The sequence below is a fragment of the Poecilia reticulata genome, linkage group LG2 (genome assembly GCF_000633615.1).
Source record: "Poecilia reticulata strain Guanapo linkage group LG2, Guppy_female_1.0+MT, whole genome shotgun sequence".
Taxonomy (NCBI): domain Eukaryota; kingdom Metazoa; phylum Chordata; class Actinopteri; order Cyprinodontiformes; family Poeciliidae; genus Poecilia; species Poecilia reticulata.
In genome coordinates this window covers 24,034,096-24,041,812 of record NC_024332.1, presented here as the reverse complement: position 1 = coordinate 24,041,812, position 7,717 = coordinate 24,034,096, and the positions used below count along the sequence as shown (strand labels likewise).

The window sequence follows — 7,717 nt, the reverse complement described above, 5'->3', positions numbered from 1 at the left end:
ATATATATATATATATATATATATATATATATATACCATTTAAATATACATAGACAAATTTTCGGTGAATAATTTGTAGTTATTTCATCAAAATAAAACAATATGAATACTAAACTGAGAATGTGGGGGGGGGTGGGGGGTTCACTGTAGTTTTTTCTGTGGTCTCTGAGATAAATTATTGCATCATTTCCTGTTCTATGTCGTCAATCTGTGACGCTTATGAATGAAAACCTAAAGGTCAAAAGAACAAACCCTCCCACAACACCCAGATCAATCAGCTTAGACACTTTATTACTTATGATATGCAGCATCTAACATGGGAAAAATGTCGTCATAAGTGAAATAATCTGCCAGTGGGACCAGTTACTTTTCAACAATATTAAGGAATTATTGACTCTAAACAAGTTTCTATATCTGTCTGAATTTCTAAGTTATTTTTCTCTTATTTCAAGTGTACAAAGAAATTTTCACTAGAAAGAAAAAAATACTTGGTAAGATTATGTTTTTGCGGCGCAAGTTGTTTCTCCCCCCATTAGCATATGTTAGCAGCATGTAGACAAGCTTGATTGACAGCGCCAAGACCCTCCTCCTGGTTCTCATTGGTTGTTTCTGACCCATAATGGTGCATTTCTTCTCACACTAATAGACCCTTGGGAAGATTTCTCCCCCCTCCCCCCACAGATTATGTTTCTTAACATACAATGAGAAGTTTTAACAAACGTGTAAAAAAAAATTATTTCTATTTTTCATGTATAAACGTCACATCCATGCAGCTTTAACTCTCCCGGTACATATCAAGGCAGACTTTTTGATTCTGTTTTAATCTGTGGATCGTTATCGTGTCGTCCACTTTTCACACGAGCCTTTCTTATGCAGTTAGACGTTAAGTTTTAATCGAATCCCAGATTTTAATTGATTCCATTTGTTCTTTTCTACTAGACTTACTGTTAAACTCGCCATGAAGCCTTCACCATTCTCCTGGGTAAATCTCCCCTCTCATCAGCGTTGGGCCGTCGTGTTAAATATCTTTTTCTTTTTGCTTTTAGCAGCACTTGTGTTCATGTCATGTTTTAAAACCATAAGTCCCACCAGTCAGTTGTTTCTTGAACCACGGGGTGAAGAGCGGAGCTTTAGGATTACAGTAACCTGCGTCTGTTCGCAGAAACCTCCGGCCACACGAACAGGAAGTGTGAAAGTGTGTGTTTGTCAGGTCTGATGCAGAGGGTCTGTGATTCATTCTCTAATTGTCTGGTGTGTAAATTTACAGCTCACAGGGAAAAAAAAAAAAGTGAATGTCAGTCGAACATAGAAAAAAAAACACAAAATGACTCCAAATAACTCACTAGGTGTTTTTGAAATGCCAGATAAATTCCACTCTCCTCTATATGGAGGCAGCAGTGTGATTAGCCTGGTTGATTGCTGACACCTGCAGTAAGCAGTAAATGCACTTAGTGACATTTACTTGATGAGCCCAGACCCGACGCCTTTTCATTTTCATGCATGGCTCCATACATCCACAGAATGAAACAGTACCTGGATGACCTACAGCTGAAACGGTTTTGATGCCATTCAGGAAGAATAACTTACTGAGTGATCGATGTGGGATGAGGTCAGAGGTTAAGTGACCGACGGCATTGTACCAGCAGTTAAATTGTCTTTTATTCCAGGACCAATAAAAAGGTTTTTGATCAATTATTTTGAAGCTATTAAGCTTAATAATCGATAAAAATGCATTTGTAATTGTGGAGCAATTGACTGGAATGTCCACTCCTCAGGTTAGCTGTCCTAAACGTTTTGATTTTCTATTTTTTCCCCTTATTGTGAATAATCTTACCTGCCGTATAGAGGCCCTTTAGCCTTTCCCCGATTGATGGGCAGCAACAATTGCTTGTTGGAAGTTGTCGTTTGACGCCCGTTAACACACACCTGTTTGCAATAAAGCAACAAACTGGCAGGACTGGTTGCTTCCAGAGAGGTCGTCACACTTGCTGGTGATCACTTCATTAAAGCGTTTATGCAGCCCTGGCTGCTGATTTCCCTTTTAAATCCTTCAAAGTCTCCAGGCACGGCTTTTATCTTGCTGCTGTTTCAGTAATAAAAGCAGGAATCAGTCTGCTGTCAATCTTCTCTGTGGTCTTCATCTGCTCCTCCATCCCTCTTCCTAATCCACCCACTGTCCAGAACCAGATACACATCAAATTATTATGTGTTTTAAATCATAGCTCGATATGTAAAATAATTAAATTAAAAGACTTCGTGGTTTTTTTTTGTATATTACTCAAATTTACTCTTGTAACATTATTCCATCACTAAATACCAAATATGTGTCCCCAGTATGAGTCAACTGAGTGTCTTTTGTAACAGTTTATTTAGTTTTAGATTTTAAACAAGCATTCAGCTTCTATGCGCCACAAAACTGGAGCAAACTTCCAGAAAACTGGAGAACAGCCGAAACACTGAGTTCCTTTAAATCAAAGCTGAAACCTGAACGCCTGTTAAAAGCTGCTTTTGATTAGTAGCAACTGAAACACTGATCATTATATTTGATGTGGATTTGCTTGATAACTTTGACAAAATGTAATGTTTATTGCTTTTTTCATAATTAGTTACTGTATTGTGTTTTTGAGCACTTTGAGCTGCCATGTTGCTGAAATGCGCTACACAAATAAACTCGACTTGAATAATAAAGCAGCAGAAAGTATAGTATAAATATCAAGTGGAGGCAAAGCTGACCGCTTTTGGTTTGTTTTGTAGAAATAAAAATCTCAAAAGTGCGGTGTGCATTTGTTTTCTGCTCCTTCATCCGAATAGTCCAGTCCTGCCAACAGCCTCCTGAAATGTCCTAATTAGTAGATACAAGTGTTCATGTTAACTGTTAAAGTAAAAATGTTGTGGATCTACAAACAGACCTGAATCCAATAGAGAATTTGTAAACTGCTGTTTTCCACAGAAGAGGATTGAGCTTAGAGCCACTTAACAAAAAAAATTTGTTTTGTCTTCTGTAGATTTACAAAGAAGAAGGTGCAAAAAATAAAAATCTGCAAAGATGGTTTAGATAAAGAGTTCCAGCTGTAACTGCAGTGAGAAGAAGTTCTACTAAGTATTATTGGCCTGAACACAAACACATCACACACTTTTGAGATATTTTGCACAGACATTTGAAAAGCTATACTTTTTTCTGCTTCAAAATGAAGCACTATTTGTGCTAATCTAGCCTATTAACATATCTTGCACCTGGCAGAAGTAACGTGATAAAATGGGGGCCCCAAAAAAATCAAGGGGAGTGAACACTTTTGTGATAAAAACTTTTCGTTTTCGACCATCTTTCTAGCTCGACTGTTGCCTTTTGCAATTGTGCTCGATTAAATTCTCCCTTTGACTCCTGCAGAATTTCTGCCGAGCCAATCGGCAAACAGAAGAAAGCGTTTACAATGTTGTAGATTTTCGGCGCTGATTTATAATTGTAGTCTAGCTACTTAGTCAATTTTATAGCTTTTAGGTGAAGGACGCCATTCAACTCGTGTTGGTCGTGCTTCCAAATACCGAATTAACATCAACAGGCGCCTTGATCGGCTCAGACTTCTCAGTTCACAGCGGAAGACATTTCCGGTAAGCTTCATAGCGTGGCACATTACACACGTCACGATCGGGTAACATTTCTAAAGAGTTCATGTCTCCAGGAAGCAAATGTTCCTCAATAACATAGAGTCCAGGCTCTGTGTACGAAGTGAAGCGTAGAACAAAAAGACGTCTTATTTTATTGTGGCTTCCTTGTAGCACAAATTGGCAGACAACAGTTACAGGGACATATTGTTCACCTTTAAAAAGACATTGTGCATTATTATGTCTGAATCATACACAGACACACAGAGGAAAGTCCAACCCGCTCAAACATCTCCCACCACTTCCCCAGGGTTACACATTAGACAGCATAATGCCAGCTCCTTCTCCTCCCCCCCATGTACTTAACCTTGCACCTCACCTGTGTGTCGTCTGTGAGTCAACAGAGATAACAGCCGCAGAAATTCCCGCCTCAGCGGCCCGAGCGCCTCTGGGTTCGGTCGGCTCCGGGGACGCGCACGAAAGGAGGCGGAGGACTCGCGGGAAAACGTCTCCGTGGAAATGAGGCATCGTCCACCTTTGTGTGTCAATCCTGCCTCCTCTTCCCCAGCTGCTTTTCACACCTACGTCGTCCTCCACCTTCCAGCATCCCCGCCGCTCGCTCTCTCCCGTCTCCCTCCTCCTACCTCTCCATCCTCCTCCCTCAAAGTCCGCTCCACATCAAAGATAAAAAAAGAGCGAGTGTGTCTTTTAGATGTTAGTTTTTTTGCGGACGGTTATCGGTGAAATCAACTTTCGATTTTTTTTTTTTTTTTTTTTTAGATTATGTAACGTTGCATAACTTCATCTGTCACAGCGCACACAGCGCTTGACCCTGGGCTTCTGGTAACAAAACATTTTTAGATTTTTACCAATAAAATGCCAACAAGTTGTTTATGACAGGTTGACTGTAAGGCATGAAAGGGTAAAACCTGACATGGTGTTCATATGGGATAGTAAAAAAAACAAAAACAAATTTGCTTTACAGATGAAGAAACACTGGTGAAATTCATGAGTCAGTCTCTTGAAACTGTTCAGAAAGAGTAGAAACGAGATCATTTCGATTTTGACATTTTAAAAATAAATTTGCTTAATGGAAAAACGGCATTGTCTCGCCCGGAACGTTAGCTGGAGATGGGCACCAGCAACCCTCCCGACCCCACTGAGGGACAAGGGTGTACAGAAAACGGATGGATGGATGGCTGAAAACCAGCATTGTTGAAAAAAACTTATTTTTTGATAAAAGTTTTGGCTCTAGGATGAGTTTGTTTGTTTTTTTCCCTGCTGAATCAAAATTGAGTTAATTCACAGAGCAGCAACAGAATCACTTTTTTAGCATCATACGAGTCACTATCAACAACTGGATATTGCCGCTGGCGCAAACCATGAACAGGAAGTGGAGGATGATGGCAACCCTTGTTTTTTAGCGATTTTATTGTGAGAACAAACTTATTTGCGTGTGATATTTGATGGCGTTTCTTCGACTTTATCTGAATATCGACATGGCGTTCTGTCATGGAATGCAGCTGTTGGTGCCCGAACAATCCAACGTTTCCTTCTACTCGAGGATTGGTCCAATTGAAATTCTACCAGAAGAATCCAAATCAATGGGAGAAAACCCAGACTTGCTGTGAAGCCAAATTAAAATCGAGTGGAATTATGTAGGAAGGCAACGGTCAGGCTAGGTCAGCCTATTAAAAACATAAAAACTAGAGAATGCCTGGCAATTCCTTTCTTTACCCTCCCTTCCCTGTTTTTTGGCTCCTTTCTCCTTATCTTTGTCTGTTCAGTGCCACATGCCACAACCCTGTCCTTTGTCAGCCACACCCAATATTTTAGTCAAGTAATCTTCAGATTGTTTGCCACAATCAGAACACGATTGTTGGAGAAACGCCCGCTGCGCCCAAGTATCAGCAGACCAATTCCGCACAAGGGTTCGGCACCGCTTCTCTTAACAGCATATCATAATGAAAATTGTAGGTTTTAGAGCAGGAATAAAAAGGAAGGGAGGATAGAAAAGCGAGGAGCGCTGTTTGGTTTCCAAGCAACAGTTAACGCCGGGTGCAGCGAGAGCTGCAGGGTGGGTTCCTGAGTTCCCATGTTTCTGCCTTCGACTCCACATTCTCTTCCTGAGGAATTTGACCCGCCTGACCTCCCTGAATATGTCTGGCTTGTCTGACACACAATCACAAGCGCACTGTAATCGAAAACTGTTATGAGAGCAAATCTCACTCCCTGTTTTATCACCTCTTGACGGCAGAGGTGGTTCAGGTCGCGGAGCCGTGTGCGCCCCAGCGGACACGCACGTCGATGCCAGCTGACGCTCGGACAAGCTGAACACATTCGGCGCCTCCCGCCGTGTGTTTCCGTGAATGACTTGTTAACAGTTTAAGCGGCGCAAATTGCTGCACGATTCAGCGAGTCAGATCAAGAACCCCGGCACGGACGCACAAACAAAAACACAATTCTGACACCACCGGAGATGTAAAAGTCTTCGCTTCGCTTGGACTCGCCGCAGAAAGATGACATTACTCTGCCGAGATTGAAAAACAGTAATTAAGACAGGAAATGTGGAGAAAATGAAACAGAGCTGTAATTAAGGGAAGAAATGAAAAGATTCAGAAGAAGGAAAACTACATTTGGTCGTAAGGCGTATGTTCAGGAACGGATCGCTTTTAGCCGAATAAGCCGAAACGTCTCCCTGCCTCACACGTTTTGAAATGTAGCTAATAAACGTGCCAGACGTGAGAATGTTATGGTGTGGCAAAATTACTGCTGTCTAACAGGTTTTACAGCATTAAATAATTACAATTGAAATATATAACCTGTTGTAAATATGCACAAACCACAAAGATGTTCTGAGTGATGGTAAAATATAATTGTTTTATATTTTACTAAAAAAACATTATTCAAAGATTAAAATGTCTGTCGCAATCGTCGTAAACTGAGGTGTTTTCATCTCCCCGACGTGGCGAACGGCGCTGCAGAGCGGCGCCAGGCTGTACCCTTCATGGCTGTTTAGGTAAGCCGACTTACCTAAACTCTTTTCCTAAACTCACAAGCTTGAGACTCTAGTAGGATGACAAGCAGCTACTCAGCCAAACCACCGAGTTTGACTGGAGGAATCCGGGCTGGTCTGACCGCGATTAACCAACCAAACGTTCATCTTATCTTCATCACACCTCTTCAGGTTGAAAAGCCTGAAGAATATTACAGTTGTATCTAAATCGATAAAGTTCAAGTATCACAAACTGTTTAACAAGATGGTTTTTTTTTTATTTCTTTGTTTTTTTAAACCAAAATCAGAGAACTCCTGTGCGCCTTTCCCCCCCCTCTCTCTACCTTTTTTGATCTTAGATGTAAACATTATGGGAAGCTCTTGACCTTTGTTAATGATTTCGTAAAGATGATTACTTAAGAAGCAAGTGCAGTTGTTCCTCATGAAAGGCTTGGGAAGTAGAGAGACAGGATCAAGTGTCTCGTTTTCAGTCCAAAGACATGAGCCTGTTTCCACAATGACACAAAACTGAGGTAGACTATGAAATGTGCTACATCTAAACGTCTTATCCCATTAAAACACTAGATACTTTATATCATTTTCTATAACTAGAGATTTGTTTTAATACGTAGCGTTCATTCTAGCAAAGAGCAGAAAAAAATAATCAGTTACACAGTTGGCGATTTGTTAATCTGACAATTCAACGGCCATAGGTAAAAAGAAACAACTTAAAGGTGTAACTTTCCCATACAGCAAAACAATAACACTTGCTGGAAGTGTTAATATCCTCGATGTGTGCCTTGGATTCAGTTCAGCAAGCAAATGGAAAACAGGTTTGTTAGCGGCGTAAACAAGGATCTGCCTCTTGTGAATGTGCTGGGCGGCCACGCTGTTGCCATGGCTTCTGATTACTTCCTGGTCAGCTTCAGTCCGGGTTTTGGGGAGGGGGGAAAAAAAAACCAACGGTTTGTAGGTGCAACATTTGTATTGATTAACACAATTTGTGAGTAGGAAGTGTTCATTACCTCTACTACGTTCTTATTTTATGTCATACACAGCGCAGAATTTGGTACAAAAATGAGTTACTCGCTTAATGGCAGCAAGTCTCTTGCACTTTAC

At 40.8% G+C, this 7,717-nt stretch overlaps 1 long non-coding RNA gene across 1 annotated transcript in view; it reads right to left on the bottom strand.

Annotated features, from left to right (window-relative positions):
* LOC103481689 (uncharacterized) overlaps positions 1-4,340 on the bottom strand; it is a 55,410-nt gene extending 51,070 nt beyond the window's left edge. Inside the window, exon 1 of the long non-coding RNA XR_001776402.1 lies at positions 3,983-4,340. This is a non-coding gene — a long non-coding RNA (uncharacterized LOC103481689). The remainder of the gene's footprint in view (positions 1-3,982) is intronic.
* Positions 4,341-7,717: the final 3,377 nt, after the last annotated feature.